The 16,898-nt window shown below is 39.6% G+C and overlaps 1 protein-coding gene across 3 annotated transcripts in view; it reads right to left on the bottom strand.

Annotated features, from left to right (window-relative positions):
- Window positions 1–15,077, bottom strand: part of Nipbl (NIPBL cohesin loading factor) — a 170,710-nt gene extending 155,633 nt beyond the window's left edge. For 2 of the 3 annotated variants that reach the window (XM_021183779.3, XM_029469689.2), the window contains exon 1: window positions 5,729–6,294. The gene's annotated coding sequence lies outside the window, so the exon portion shown is untranslated. Of the gene's footprint in view, window positions 1–5,728; window positions 6,295–15,017 lie in introns of those variants that run through there. The other variant, XM_021183780.3, reaches the window with a different exon arrangement.
- Between the last annotated feature and the right edge of the window lie 1,821 nt (window positions 15,078–16,898).

The raw sequence follows: 16,898 nt of genomic DNA, 5'->3' as shown, positions 1-16,898 counted from the left end.
TTGTAAAGACTCCAGAAGTGTTTCTGATGTAAGAAATCCATTCAATACTACTACATACTACCAGGTGTGGTGGAGCAAACCTATGAATCCAGCACTCAGGGGAAAGACAAGAGGGTACAGGCCAGCCTGGTCTACATAGTACAATCTGGGCCTGCCAAGAGTACACAGTACCTTGCCTCCTGTCAACATACACACCCACTCAACAACAAAAACCAAGTATTACAAATCAAAAGCTGTAACACCTCATTGAAAAAGACTAAATTTTAGTGTTATTCCTATATTTAATTCAAATCCACCTTTTGAAAATAAAAATTCACCATAATAGGCTTTATTTTAAATGGACTATTTCAAGGCTGGGTGTGGTGGTGCATGCCTTTATTCCAGCCCTGGGGAGGCAGAGGCAGGAGGATCAGCTTGGTCAAAACAGGGAGTTTCAGGCAGACCAACACAGTGAAACATTCTTGAAAAGGAAATGGAAAAAGAAAACAGGGTAAAGAAAAAAAGGGGGGGCCGGGGGAGGAGAAAGGTTGCTATTTCAAATGCTTTGCTGCATCCTGCAGGCCATGGTGATGCAGTCCCAGCATTTAGAGACAGAGGTCACTGTGAGTACCCAGCTAAATAATGAGACCCTGCCTAAAACAAAACAAAACATGACAAAATTCCCACAAAGTTATGTAATGGCAACAGCTCTTGAACAAGTTCTCAATCAAGTGGATGATTCTGAAAGGACCAGCATTTGACAACTACATAAATTCTGGTATTAAAAAAAATGTAGTCACTAATTTATACATTTATCTTTCATACTACATACAATTAGTTGGTCATTTTCATTTTTAGAATGAAATAACTGTTTATTTTTTCCTTTCTGAAAACAGATACTATGGCAATTACACACACACACACTTAAGAGAAGTAAAAAAATGCAGACCACTTAACAAAATTAAAAAGCTAGTTAAAATTTGATTTCAAAAATAGCATATGTATAGACATAAATTCTATCTTCCCAGTATGACATACATAATTACTTTGACAATATAGCTTTGAATGTTGCACCAATTGAGAAATAAAAGGACTGCATGAGTTTGACAAAACTAAAGATATAGAACCTTAAGTTTTTAAAAACAAATGTGTACCAGGCTAATTAATTATTCATGTACTATATAACTATGATGAATTTTCTACATATTCCTAGCCTCAGTTTCTTTATCTGTAAATTGTGGATAACTGTTTCTACTTCATGTACTTTCTAGAATTAAATAATATTATGGGGAACATATTTAACACAACTCCTGGCAAATAATAGGCAATCAAAATCTTAAATGGGGAAAATCTTAGTTGGCAATACTCTATTATTAAATAACCTTTCTTTATTATTAAATACCATTTTGGCCCTAAAAATGATAATTCATTAAAATCAACTCTAGGTTTCTACAAAAACAAAGTTGCATATACTACAAATATCTAAAAATCACTTTTATTAACTTACTTGGGAAAAATATTCTAATCATACAAAATACCCTTTAAAATTAGAATGATGGCCTTAATTGGACAGAAATGGGATTTTTGAAGTTGCTGTAAAAAAATCAAATAGAAACACTAAGACTCCACTAAAGTTAGTTTTAAAAACAAAAAGTAAACAACTCAGAAAATATTACATATCATTTACAACAAATATAGTCACTTATAATTCTTAATAGGTACACAGGAAAATAAAGTCAGTAGTTTGAACACACACCAATGCATATCAAACTACAAAGCTCTCACCAGAAAAATATAACATGGGGGGGGGGGCAGATACCATCTCTTTTAAGAGTTTAAAAAAAAAAGTAAGGTATAGTATTACCACTAAGAAATACATGGTTTGAAGAGCAAAGGGCAGACATTTCTTAGAGAAACATAATCTGATACAAAGAAAAGTACTATCAGGAAACCCCTTTAACTCACTCACTATATATATACATATATATGTATATATATATATATATATATATATATATATATATATATACATATATATACACACACACACATATATCACTTGATCTCTGAGTGTGAAATTTTCTATTTAAAAAAAATCATCCCAGTTATTTCTCTCATATAAACATAATACTATTTATAAATGGATTCAGGCAGATTGAAAATTCTAAAACCATAAAATATTATTATAAAAGACAATTATTAAAAATAATAAATTTTAAAATGACCTCTAAAGTTTTAAAGCGTGTAAATTTACCATCAAAGCAAAGAGTATGATTAGAACATTAAGATCAGCATCTGCAAGGTTAAAAGTGTACCATAGGACTCTATACAAGCACCTAGTCAGTGCCTTGATAAAGTTAGACTACATTTCTCTCAAAGGAAGTTACCCTAGACCTCCCAGTGAGTCAATATAAAAGTGAAATATTAATTTAAAAATTTACTAACACTCTCAAATGATGCTTTTCTTAATAAGCAATAGAGTTAAAGTAACACTAAAACACAAAGTTAGTTGCTAATTTTGTTATGTCTTATCCTGAGAAAGTAAAGATAGAATAGGCCATGTCAAAATCTAATACAGACATGCAGATGTTTTTATGATAGTCTGATGATAGATTAGTATAGATAATTAATTAAGAAATTAAAAGGAAGGCTTTAAAGTGCATTTTTCAGTTCAGTAGTCTGGTTGAAATAAGGAAACTTTCACTCATCAATTGGTATAGTTCTGCTCATATTTTAAATTTTTAATAACAATCACTACGCAAAACCCAAGTTATTTACTACCATAGTAAAAATCTTCACTTTTCATCTCTAATGAAAAACCTGAATCTTGTTTTTTTTTTTCAAATACACCACTCCTTTTCTTCCTAAATGTAGGCAGCAGTAAAATAATTTCTAGCACAGGTTCAAAATACATTCAAATATCTTTAGTAAACAGATGGGTGAATGGCTTTAGAATGCATCCCACTACACTTCTTAAAAATGCTGAAGTTATTATGTATTTTAACTTTGATTTACTAGAGTCTCATTATTTACATTAAGATTATTTTCCTTTCCAAGTTATACAAGTTATTGGTAACTCCACACTCAAGAAAAACATTAAGCCATAGAGTTGAAGTTGGACACACTAGGGCACATTAGGCATATTAAGAATATTTCTCCAAATACTCCAATACTAACTAGAATTACAAAATTACTGGAATGTTTAGTGGTTGTATCTTCTCCTGGATTAAAGTGAAGTAGGGCAGCACAAGATTTTCACTGGTGAGTATCTCAACCAATAGAGGTGACATGCAATAGACTACCCATAATCCTTCATGAAACATAAATTGTTCTCTCAACTAAATTGTCCAAAAAGTTCAAGGACTGAGTTTTCTCTTTTAAAAACAAGCTATTTAAATTAAACTGAGCCAAACAGAAACATTTTCAAATTACTTTAAAGAACTGTTTACACTATCTTATGAAAAGCATCACTAACTGAACATTACTTACAAATTACAAAGTATGTAGAACTCAGATAATAAAGAGAGGAAAGGACGAACTGTAACCTAATTCCAAAGACTTAAAAACTACGTTGATCACATATACTAATATCTACTAGGCCGATTCACACGTTTGCATAAGACTCCTTGTAACTTATAAAAGTTGCTTCTGTTTATGAAAACTAAGCAAGAACTCTTTTCCCATTATCTTTCATGGAAATAAGTTCATCTCTTGACATACAGTTCAGATAAAAGTTGAAACGATAATCACAGAGCCTTTAAAACATTTTTTTTTAATGACACCTTTACCCAACCTTTTACACGCCCCCCCCCCCCAAACTGCTTTCTCAAGATGGGAAGTCTTCCTCACTTCAGCATTCCCTCCTGGCATACTCCCCCCCCCCCCACTCACACACACCCGCCTTCACCCCCGTAGGCCTGAGGCCCCGTAGCAAACAGAGTCTAACAGGAGCAGGCAGCACAAAGACAGGAATGGGAGATTAGTGGGAGGGAGGGAGGCCGGGATTGGGGCTCAGCAGGACCTTCAGGCTTTTTAAAATTCAAACTGCTCCCCGACCAATACAAATCACGGACACGCTACTGACTACTACACGGATTTATAGCATTAAAAACATGCCTAGTACGTGACAGCTATATTAACTTCACTCTTTTTAACATTTATCCATACGTTTTCAGGAAAGGTGGAGCAATTTTTTGTAAGCAGCATGTTAAACTCAAAAATAACCCGCAAAAAGTTACTTATTCTACAGTGACAAAAACTTAAGACCCAGAATATTTAAAGGGCTATTTTAACCACTACCATTAAAAGGGGCTGTCTTGAGCAGTGTTGCTTCCTTTTAACAAATGAGTTCTCCCTCAGCGAATATGAAACAAAGTATCAAACGGGACATTTCTTTTTCTATGCAATTTTTAAAGTCTGAGGACTTTAAAAAAGGTATTTCCGTCTTACACCAACTTCCATTGCCAAAGCCGCCAGAAACAAGCTCCCAACATCTAACTTACTCCTGAACTAGAACTTGTTAAGATACAGAACTGAAATTTTTCTCCAGCATCTAGATACATTTGACCTATTAAAATGACACCTCGCTCATTACACAGTCAAACATCATGGTACAAACAGCCAATGACAATCCTGGGACTCACTAAGATCTGCCCTGACAAGAAAGGATGGCACCTTCTATGTGTGTGTATGTATGTGTGTTTTAAACCTCCCAAAGATTCTAAGTGTAACTTAACTTCTATCCTTTGAAAGAAAATAGGTTTCATCTTTATCTCCACATACGCTCAAAACCACTTAGAATTCTTTGTATTCTTGCACCCGTTTAGACTAAAAAGTATCCAGAGAGTTTTATGTAGTCATTTAAAATTATCCTTACATAACAGATACAAAGTGTCGGAGTAAACCTGTCAAGTTCTTTCTACTTGGTCTTTGAATAAAAAGTCCATGTGCAACACACACTGTCAAACAACATAAAAGCTCCTGGGCGGGGATGTGCAGTGTGCACAACGCTAGGGTTTTCTAGATTAAATATACATGTGGACGGTTTGATCCTTTTACAAAGGAAACCAGTCTTTATTAACTTTCCAAAACGTCCAAACAAGTTTGGCAGAGAATTAGCACTGTAGCCGAGTCTGAGTATTTACATTTGTTTCACTAACTGAAACTACTTCCTCCCTTCATGGGGTCACAGGGGGAAGAAGGGGGGTTGTTTGTTTCACTGGGACGTTCCCCACTCCCGGACCGGGAAAGTTGTAAATATGGGGGACGATCGGGGCACATTTGCTGATAGTTGTATTGTTTCCGCCTCCTCACTAGCTACGGCTCCTCTCCCGGGCGAGGCCTGTCACCGACCAGCAGTCGCTCCGCTCAGCCCGGAGCTCTCCTAATCCCCGAGCTCAAGTAGATTCCGCTGGCCCGCGGCCTGCACTCTCCGCCGGGCCTACGCCTCCCCGGCCGCCCGGCAGGGAGCCCGGTTCCCCGTCACCGAAGCCGGCCGGGAGAGGCTACGAACCCCGCCGCCACCGCCGCCGCCGCCACCCAGGGTGGCTGCCGCCGGAGAGGAGCGACCGAGAGAGAGAGCGAGCGAGCGAGCGAACTCACTCTCTCGACTCGCCCCGTGGAAGAGACCCGGGGCCGCTGAGGAAACGGCGGGGAGGGGAGCGAGGAGGAGAAACGCTGAGGGACCTGGCGCCGGCGCCGCCGCCGCCGCCGCCACCGCCGCCGCCGAAATAAAAGAGCAGGAATTTACCTGGGCGAATCGGCGTCTGAATCCGAAGCGGAGGCCGAGGCCGCGGTGGCGAGAGAGAGAGAGAGCGAGAGAGCGAGACTATAATCCGGGCCGGGAGGGGGGGTGGCTACGGCTCCTCTTCCGTCTCCTCAGTGCGGGGAACATGTAGAGCCGGGGGGAGAGCAGCCGAGAAGACAAATCGCGGCTTCTTCTTCGTCCTCCTCCTCCTTCTCCCACATAGAAACACTCACACAAACACCCGGCCGGGGGCCCCGAGCTACCGGGGGGGCATCGCCGCGGGCCCGGGAACCAATCCTCCTGGCGGCGGGGGCGTCCCTCCCTGGCGGCTTTGCTGGTGTCGGGTGAGTCGGTACCGACGGAGGGAGGGAGGGACGGGAGGGCGGGCGGGGGGGAAGGAGCCCAGTGTGTGTGTGTATGTGTGTGTGTATGTGTGTGTGTATGTGTGTGTGTGTATGTGTGTGTGTCTCTCTCTCTCTCGTTCCGTCTCTCCCTCTCAGAACAAAATGCCGACCGGAAGTGCAGCTGCAGGAATGACTCCCTCCGCCGGCGCCAAACACTAACAACCACCCCCTCTTCCCTACTCCACTTCCGCCGCCGCCGCCGCCGCCGCCACCGCCGCCGCCACTGCCGCCGCCACTCGGGCTCGCAGCTCTGCCTCAGCGCGCCGGCTCCCGCGGGCTCCGGAGGCGCGGCGGCGGCAGCGGCGGAGACAGCGACAGCGGCGGAGGCAGCGGCAGCAGCAGCGATGGTTCTGCTCCGTGCCCTTGTCCTGTGAAGCGGACGGCCGTGGATGCTGCCCGTGGGGTCGCTTCTGCAAGACGGCGTCTACGCCGTTGCTCGGGTGGCCGGCTTGATTTTTTTCCCTTTTGGTCCCCCTCGAGGCGACAGCAGCGGGGCGCTGGTCCGGTGTGGTGGCGTGAGGCCGGGATCTCCCTCTTCTCAGGCGCTCCGGGCCTCATAGCCCCCCTCCCCCAGAAGGCGGCCAGCCGAGGCCGCGCTGCTCTCCCTGACTCGCGGGCCCCGGGGGGGAAGCCGAGCTCCCGCGGCCGGCCGGTTGGATGCCGACCTTTCAAACGCTGTTCCCGCAGCCGTGATGGATGGATCGTCCCGGGAGCGGCCCGACCCTATGTCTGTCTGGGTTATTTTCTGCGAAGAACACAGTCCTCGGAGGTGAAGGCTCCCAGCCTGGCTGAGTTGGAATCGTGATCGTGGTGGTGGTGCATTAATTTCTGGAAATACGAGAGGGCTGCTGGACTTGCCTCTTTTTTTTTTTTTTTTTCTTTTTGGCGGTGGTTTTGATTGCCTCCCTGGTAGTCGGGATAAGGCCTGTAGGCGACGCTGTGCGAGCAAGGAGCGGGTCGCTCTGGCGCTGCGATCTAGGTGTGGGTGGAGCCCAGGCCATCCGGACGCCGGGCACCGGGCACCGGCGCACTTCAAAACATCGTTTTCCTCTTTATGTTGAAAACTCAGAGGATCTGGACAAGGCTGGAGTACAAAATGTGAATACGAGTACAGTACCGTGCCCGATGGTAGTGTCTTACTGTAAAGCCGGAGGGCATTTCATCGCCACACAGTTTTCTGTTTTTTTTGTTTGGTTGTTTGTTTTTTGTTTTTGTATAAATTGTAAGGGGGCTAATTCTTCAGGTAAAAAGTGCCAGTAGGTAAGCACATTTTACTTAGGAGGAACCATATTATATTTTTTAATAAAGTAAGTTGTCAGCGTTAATCGTTTGCTTGTATATGCACGGATGTATAGGACAGCTCGCCTACAGGTTATTCTTTTGCTTTAGAAGTCACTGGGGGTGAGGTGTTAAAGATTTTGTCATTCCTGCACTCCTGACACTAGATGACTATCGCGACCAGAGGGAGTAAGTCAGGGCGGTGACTTCGGCCCAAGGGGTCCTGCAAGTGGGGGAAAAGGTCCGGGCTTGATATCCGTGCAAATAGAACTAAGCCTCGCCATGCTTCTGCCGTCCCCTTCCCCAGAGTGCCCCTGGGACTTGGCGGCGCCCTTTTCCTCAGGGTTTTGCCCCATGTCACCTTGGTGCCTCCAGCACTTCTGTTTACCTTCCAGGTTGGCGGCGTCGTTCTCATTTTTTCCTCCGGGCTTTCTATCTCGTCTGGCTCTTTCCCCAGTAGCCTTCAGGGCTTCAGGAAATGAAGTTTAGCTTTCCTTCGCAGGTGTTCTGCATCGCGCGCTGTGGATGCCTCAGTCACTCCCCTCCCTCATTTCTGAACTCTACCCTTTAATATGAGTTTATCAATACCTAACAGAACTTTTATGAAAGACGGTGAAACTGGAAAAATGTTTAGATGGAACCGAGATAAGTTTATTAGAGGTCAGGAGAAAGCTCTCTTCTAGACATTCGAAAGCTCATAAAGATGATTGCTTTCAGGTTTCTCTAGATGGCATGGCAGAGGCTTGGACATTTGTTCATCACGTGGCTTTGTCCCTAGTGGGCTAATTCATATTACTCTAGTGACTAACAAAAATGCATTCTTAATCCTGTCTGCCCCCCTTCTTGCAAATACTTGCTATTTTGACTGAACCAAAGTCTAAGAATTTGATTGGCTCGGCTCAAATACAGCAGCATTACTGGAAAAGTTCATTCAGCAAGTATTTATTGGTGACCTAATGCATGCCGGGCACTGGGATTCAGAGAGGGGGTGTTTCAGAGGTTAGTGAGTCTTATAGAAAGGACTTCGGTTACTACTTAATTATGCTGTCAAAGCAAAAGCTACAGGGATTTTTAAGTTTTCTGAAATACAGGTTCTGTGAAACATGAGGGGAAGCCTAGTGTTGGTATTTTGTTCACCGTTGGGGTTGATGTCTCTTTAGATTTACTTACCTTACTGAAAGGCATTTTGGAAAAGTACAAATGTAAGAAATTTTATTTCCTAGTAGCTGGAGAGTAGGTCTTAGAAATTTAATATAGCAGTGGGCTGGAAGCTGTACAGTAAAGGCTTTATTTAGTTCTGTTTCTTTTCTTTACATTTACAGAATTTTTAGACAAGGATACTGTTTTAGTAGCTATTTTATACCCAAATAATTAAATATTATCTGGTAGAGTCAATCTGCACCGTATTAATTAATTTTGAGAACAGATTTAAGTAACTTACAAGTGGCTTAGAATCTTCCTCATGCGTTCCGTTTTCCCACCGAAGCGGACTTATTTACCCTCCTGCATACTTCCTTGAACGTTACTGGTGAGCTAGTGATTGTGTATGCTTCAGTAAAGACAGTTGATATGCTGTTGGGTACAAAATCTTGGCATGGTTTCGGCATTTCATCTAAACTAATACAATTTTGTGTGTGCATGCTTATGTGTGAGAGTGTATACGTGTGTGACAGGAGCTGTCCACCTTACTTTTTAAGAGGTTTCTTCCAGGGATTTGGGGACCTGTGCTTAAAGTGAACTAGCTAGTTTAAAATTCTCAGGGAGCTACTTCTTTTGGCTTCCCCAGTGCTGCAATTACCCATGGGCACTACCATGCCCACTACCATATCCAGCTTGCTGGGGACTCAAATCGGGTCCTTATGTTTGTATTTTACCAACTGAGCCATCTCCCCAACACCTAAAATTAATATTCCCTCAAAACCTACTGAAGATTTATTAGGTGCTAATTAGCTCTTTTCTAGCCACCTCATATAAAATAAGGAATGAAAGAAGACAAGGGCTCACTTTCTTTGAAGGGTCTTCCGATAACAGAATTAACTAATTTCAGTGTTTATGAGTATTTCCTTCACGAATCAATTTGTAGTTTGCTCGCCTAAATTTCAGATCCCTGTTGTTTTGAGACAGCCCCTCACTATACGTGCAGGCCGGTCTGACTAGTCCCATCCTTCCGTCTCAGCCTGTCTACTGCTGAAGTTTCTGGTATGGACCACCACTCAGTGGATCCAAACTGAGACCTTCCATAGACTCAGCTGATCTGAGAGTGATGTTCTCTTGATTTTGTTGTCTGTTTGCCTAACGCCTGTCTTCCTCAACACTACTGCTTTGTTTTGCTTCCACATTTTTACTCTAAAGTCGGTTTGCTTTTACACCTTGCATTAAGGGAATGAGTTTCTTGATTCGGTTATTTGCTGAAAATGTTCATGTATATTCCCATTTGTGTTTTTAATCAATGAATTACAGAAGGAATACAACATTTTTGATGAATTTTATAAATATATTATTTTAATGAATATAGTTGCAATTTATCTTAAAGTGATAAAAATAAAGGGTTTTTTAAATTATCTTTTCACTATACCTGGCAGTAAGTCTTATTTATTTATTTATCTTTAATAGGAACACTTCTACTTTTCTTTTTTCCTTTTTCTTTCGTGTTTTTTTTTTTTTTTTTTTTTTTTTTTTCGAGACAGGGTTTCTCTGCAGCCCTGGCTGTCCTGGAATTCACTCTTTTAGACCAGACTGGCCTTGAACTCAGAAATCCACCTGCCTCTGCTCCCCAAGTGCTGGGATTAAAGGCGTGCGCCACCACTGCCCAGCAAAGAACACATTGTTAAAAGGGAGAAAACAGCAAATAAAAAGCAAATAGTGTATGTGTGTCTGGTAGATTATTTTATAATAGATTCAAAATTATCTTGTATTTAGGACAACTAATTTAGCTTTCGGATGACAAACTTTGGTGATGAGTTAAGGATGGGGATTTTGAGGGTAGAACTTAAAATTGTCAGAAGACTTCGTTTACTAAATGTTACTATTACTAAAATGTGCTACTGTTTTAGCTTTTGTGCATTTGGGGAGAGGGGGCAGGTGCCCTCTGAAGCCAGATGAGACTTGTGACCCTCAAGTTGGAGCACAGGTGGTTGTGTGCCCTGGGTGCTGGGGACCAAACCTCTGGAAGAGCAGGAAGCACCCTTAACTGCCAACCCTTCTCTCTAGCCTCATCTCAGGGTGGTTTTGTATGCCTGTCTTTTTGTTGTTGTCTTTTTGAGGCAGGGTCTCACTGTGTAGATCTGGCTAGAAACTCACTAAGTAGACTAGTGTAGCCTTAAACACCCAGAGATCTACCTGCCTCTGCCTCTGGAGTGCTGGGATTAAAAAAAGGCTTACACCTCACCTCGCCTCACCTCATTTCAGGGTTTTGCAGTAACTGTCTTAATTAAATTTATGGTAGTATTTATGGGACAAGTTTGATGTGCTTTATCCTTTTTTTTTTTTTTTTTTTTTTTGCTAAAATTATAGAAGTGAAACTTTCTCCTGTGACTGTCTTTATTTGTTTTTACTTATCATAGTATAAGGATAAACTTTGGCCTCTCATTAATCCTACTCACTATATTAAGACTTTTCACTAACTCTAGATCTTAACTGTATCATCCATTTATAATCATGTGTCCTAATCAGATTACTTTTCTTTATATGTATAGCTACCCTTTTTTTCTAAACTAGGTAGACAGTTATATCCTATACTAAGTTTCATAAGTGTTCTGAAATATTTCAATATAAAGTTAAAGGTCATAAATCTTTATGAAAGTTCAATCTACATGCTGGATTTGAACCAGAGAGTTGAACTATAGTTGTCCTTCTTAGTACTGATCTAATCTAAACTACCTCTGGTTTAGAGGGGATTTTTATCTTTGAAGGAAGAGTGCAAGATGTGTTTAAAATCTGTCCCATCTACAGTAGATAAGAGAGAGGCTTCTAAGAGTTGTTTTCAATGTTCTTTGGGCTAGGTTAGCTTGTTATCAGAGCGCTTACAGGATTATCTTAAATTTAAATGCATTATCATAAAGTCATAAAATTATTATGACAAAAATATGACAGCATATTTATTGAAAATAGGAATCTAAGTGCATTGGACATGGTAAAGGCGTATTTTGTTGTTGTTGTTGTTGTTGTTGTTTAGTTTTGGTTTTTCAAGACAGCATTTCTCTTAAACTGGCTGTCGTGGAACTTGTAGACCAGGCTGGCCTTGAAATCTGAGATAGATCCACCTGCCTCTGCCTCCCAAGTACTGGGATTAAAGACTTGCACTACCACCACACAGCTCACATGTTAAAATAAATATGTATCTTGTTTATATGTGTGTGCTTTACTGGGTTATTTTTTAAACTGTATTTCTTACTGTGAGTTATAAGCAAAAGGGGGATTTTTTTCCCCATTGTGTAGCTTTAAAACAAAACAAAGTTTAGTTACTATTCGCCCTAGAAAATATAAAAAAAGAAATGTTATAATGTTGCCTATAAAATAGTGAATTTTAGCAGAACAATAGATATTTTAAAGAAGACTTGATACTCTGTTCAGGAAGGCATCTTCAAGGTAATGAAAATGTTGATATAAAGTGTGAATTATGATTCAAGCTTCACAGAAAAAAGCATTTTTCTCGTGGATCAACATTTATTTTGGTGCATTTTGTAACTTAACATTTAATATAGCAAAATAATAAACATGGGATAAATGTTCGGTTTCTGTTCCGTTCCGTCCCAATTTCTCTTAACTTTTATACCCGTATTGTCAGAAAAGGAATTGCCATCTTTTACAGAGTAATTATAAGAATAAGTTATGTTTTAAATGATAAAAACGCGTTTCCATTCAAAAAAAAACTATTTAATGAGGGTTTTCTGTATAGCATAAGTATATTATTTCTTAATTAACTTTGATTTGTTACCCAATTTATTGTTTATTTACATACATGTGATTAAAATTGCATACAGAATGTTAAAAGGGAAAATATACAAGAACTGTGAACAGAATCAAAAGACGTGTATAATGAAAAAATATATAATCCAAGGAAAATAAGGATTATATCACGCTGAGATTTTTAATAATATTTAAACATCTCATTTTTTTTCATCTTATTTACTCTATATAGATTACAGTATTTTATTGTTGTGGTCTACTTAAGAGACTTAAAAGGTGTTGGTTTTCACCATATCTTAGAGACCAGTTTGTGTCTACATATCAAGAGCCTGTTTCAAAACCAAACCAAACCACAAGTGCTTTTTAAAGCTGCTAATACTGGATTCCTTCCAGTGTCAGATACATTAAATCTTAAATTTTTTTGTTATTTTGTCTTTTTTTTTTTTTTTTCCAGAGCTGAGGACCGAACCCAGGGCCTTGTGCTTGCTAGGCAAGTGCTCTACCACTAAGCTAAATTCCCAAGCCCAAATCTTACATTTTTTTAAAGTGGCTAAGCATACGTTTTATAAGAGATAAAATGATCCAGTTGGACCAAACCTGTGTACTCTCAGTACTACTACTAACCAGCAGGGGGAGTGAGTCGCCCTTGAAAGGCAAGCGTTAGGAAGACCACATGACTTCCTGTTTTGAATTCAACTGTTGTGGCAGCTGTTCTCCTGTTTAGTGTAGCAAAAAGCAATCAGAGAGAGAGACAAAGGCTACTACTGTATCAGATGTGGCTATGGTAACATAGTTAACCTTCAAAATTACTTTATAGGGAGCAAATTGGGAAAAAGAATACATGTGAACCCAAACATTTTCATGTTAAGGAATTTTACAATTCTGATTAAATTAGAAACAGCTCATGGGAGAATGGCACAAAAGACATCTCTTTAAAGCAAGATGTTAAGCTGGGCATGGTGGCACACGCCTTTAATCCCAGCACTCGGAAGGCAGAGGCAGGCAGATTTCTGAGTTCGAGGCCAGCCTGGTCTACAGAGTAAGTTCCAGGACAGCCAGGCCTATACAGAGAAACCCTGTCTTGAAAAACCAAAAAAAAAAAAAAAAAAAAAAAACAAACAAACAAAAAACCAAGATGTTAAAAACTCAGGCTACAAAATATGTAAACATCAAGATACTGAGTTTCTTTTTTGCCCTGGGTGAGTGGGGGAAGGTGAAATGTGAATCAGAACAAAGCAGAGAGGACCAACAATGAGGCAGAGGAAACTTAAATTGGAATACAGTACAGAAGAAGTGGAAATGTCACAGTATTCGAGGCTACGGTGAACAGAGAGAAGACAGTAACTTAGAGCCGTGGCACACTGCTACCCAAGTGTCAGAGTCAGCAGTTCTTAGTACTTTATGTTTAAAGTCGAAATGGATTTCTAAGTAGACACATTTTAAAATGCAAGTAACGATCAAAAACTTGTTGAATTTTATGTACACTTAAAGCAAAATACATTTCTGTTAGAGTATTATTACACTGAAGTGATTTTCCACAATGAAGTTTGAAAATAGACTTCAGTATCCATTATAAACACAACAAATAATGCAATACTAGTTTTATAAGACTGCAGGAGTTACAATGATAAGGGAAAGCTTTGAAGCTCTCGCAGGAGCCTCAAAATGCCTAATGAGTAGTTATATGTTGAATGAACAGGTATGATCTATTTGTTATTATTTGAAGTAGAACTAACTGCATCAAAATAGACTTAAAGACCCAGACACTGTTATACGATTGAATAATGAACTGGTTTGTGGTAGCCTAGCCACTTACCCAATCTACAGTTGCAGAAATGCTGTCTGAACTTTCAGGTAATGGCTCCAGGCAAGTTTTAGCCAAAGGTATGGTAACTTGTATTTATCCATTTAGAAAATGTATTCCTTGAACTCTTAACTACCATCATACAAAACATCTTCATTATAAACTAGACAAAAACTGAAACTTAGTGAGACTTAATGGCATTGAAAATTGGCACGACAGCCAGGGCTATACAGAGAAACCCTGTCTCAAAAATCCAAAAAAAAAAAAAGAAAAAGAAAATTGGGACATTTGTACATCAGTATGTGCCACTAATTCTGAGGAAATGATCCTTTGAAGGAGATCATTTTGCACTGGAGCTAGAGATAGTATTGGTATAGTGTTTTGAAGTCAGTTCTCTTATACTGCTTTGTTATAATATACTGTTATATATGTAGTTGATATTAAGTCTGTTTTAATTATGACAATGAGTCTGAAACAAAACTCATGTCCCTTCCTACAGGAATGTGGTACCAAAACCAAACAAACAAATCAAAAAAACCCAGATATTCCTAGTTAAGCACATACAGATTGTGATGGGTCTGAGCTAAAGAATTGTGTGAATATTCTAACCCTTTTAAAATCATATTTAAAGTTTTTCTAATGCTTCTCCACATGAAAAAAATCACTACAATACTCTTTTAATAAGTACATTAATAAAGTGGCAAGAACAATATTATGAACCAAATTTATTCTAAACTTAATTATTATCAAAGTCTAAAAAAAATTCTTATCACTTCAGTTTCAGAACATATAGTATACAAATATTTTATCTAATTTTTACTTATTATTTAATACAGACTATAACTAAACTTACAAGAAAAAAAAAACAAAAAAATGAAGGAAAGGAAATAGTTCATACCTTGTATTATTCTGGACAAACTAAAGATGACATTGGAATATCAATATAGTGACTTCTGGTGGGAATATAGAACTTATTTATCCCTAAAACAAAATCAAATACAAAGTTTAGTCAGAAATATGTACCCACAACAGAAATGCTGTTTTAAGTATTGCTTCTCAGATATTTTAAATATTTCCCTATGAAAGACCTAGGACTGAGAAGTTAACTGTGGGGTGCACCTGAGATCAGTACCTGGCACCCACCTGAGAAAACATTAACATTGGTTTTAGTGATTGCTTCCCTGTTTTCCTTCACTGCTTCTAAAGTCATCTGCTCAGTGTATGGTCTGTAATACCTTGCTTTAATCCTGACACCAACATGTATTAGATTTCTCCTATACATTCAGACATCCTTCAAAACTTCCACATGATATAAGGAGAAAGATAAGTAGCCGGGGGGGGGGGGGGGGGGGGGGGAAGGGCTAGTGAGATGGCGCAGCGGGTAAGAGCACTGACTGCTCTTTTGAAGGTCATGAGTTCAAATCCCAGCAACCACATGGTGGCTCACAACCATAATGAGATCTGATGCTCTCTTCTCATGTATCTGAAGACAGCTACAGTATACTTATGTATAATAATAAATAAATCTTTTTTAAAAAAAATATGTAGCCGGGCATAGTGGTGCACGCCTTTAATCCCAGCACTTGGGAGGCAGAGGCAGGCAAATTTCTGAGTTTGAGGCCAGCCTGGTCTACAGAGTGAGTTCCAGGACAGTCAGGACTACACAGAGAAACCCTGTCTCGAAAAAAAAAAAACAAACACCCCTCCCCCCAAAAAAGGGGTGCTCACTGAAAAACTAGTTTGAAAACCAGTATATAAACACATGATTATATTACTCCTCAGTATGGGAAGAGGTAAGCATGCGTCTGACTAACATACCTAAGTCTAATTCTCTATTTTGAGGACTACTGTCTTAATGAAAAAATACTGTAAAAATATGTGGACTTGTAGATCCAGACTCGGAAGATGCAGGCTTTTGTGTGAGTGAACAAGATTGGTGTGGAGGTACACATCTGTAATCACAGCACTGGAGGCAGAAGACGTTCAAGGCCAGCCTGGCTACAGAGAAAGACCCTGTCTCAAATGGCAACAATAAAGAATATGTAATAAAACAATATTACGAAGTTCTAGGCCTTGCAGTCACTAAGTACATGTGGAACATCTATGTAGCATAGTGGTTCTCAGCCTGTCGGTTGCAATCCCTTTGAGATCACATATCAGATGTATACATTACAATTTGGGTTTTTTTGTTTGGTTTTTTTGGTTTTTCGAGACAGGGTTTCTCTGTATAACCCTGGCTGTCCTGGGACTCACTCTGTAGACCAGGCTGGCCTCCAACTCAGAAATCCACCTGCCTCTGCCTCCCAAGTGCTGGGATTAAAGGTGTGCACCACAACACCCAGTTTACAATTTGTAACCGTAGCAAGATCACAGTTATGAAGTAGCCCCAAGATAATTTTATGGTTAGGGGTCACCACAACATGAACTATATTAAAGGGTCACTGCATCAGAAGGTTGAGAACCACTGATGTACTGGAAACAGTACATGGGAAATGAGTAATTGTTTCTTTTCTCATATAACTGACAAATTATTATCCAATACATTTAAAACATGCAATAAGTTGCATCAGAAGTACTATGAAGTTACTGATGTTAATGAAGGTTTTATTAAAACTTTGCAATGATGGTAAATTGTTAACGTCAGTGAAGTAATTTCCAAATAGTTGACAGGGAAATAGAGACTAAATCAGTTATTCTTAATGAAAAGACAAAACAAAAATGTATGTGGATTAGAAAATTATAATCTGAAACCTAGTTTAAATATAAGAAATTAAAGAGG

The sequence above is a fragment of the Mus caroli genome, unplaced genomic scaffold, assembly GCF_978045245.1.
Source record: "Mus caroli unplaced genomic scaffold, Mus_caroli_1 scaffold_16, whole genome shotgun sequence".
Taxonomy (NCBI): domain Eukaryota; kingdom Metazoa; phylum Chordata; class Mammalia; order Rodentia; family Muridae; genus Mus; species Mus caroli.
This window is presented reverse-complemented; position numbering and strand designations above follow the sequence as displayed.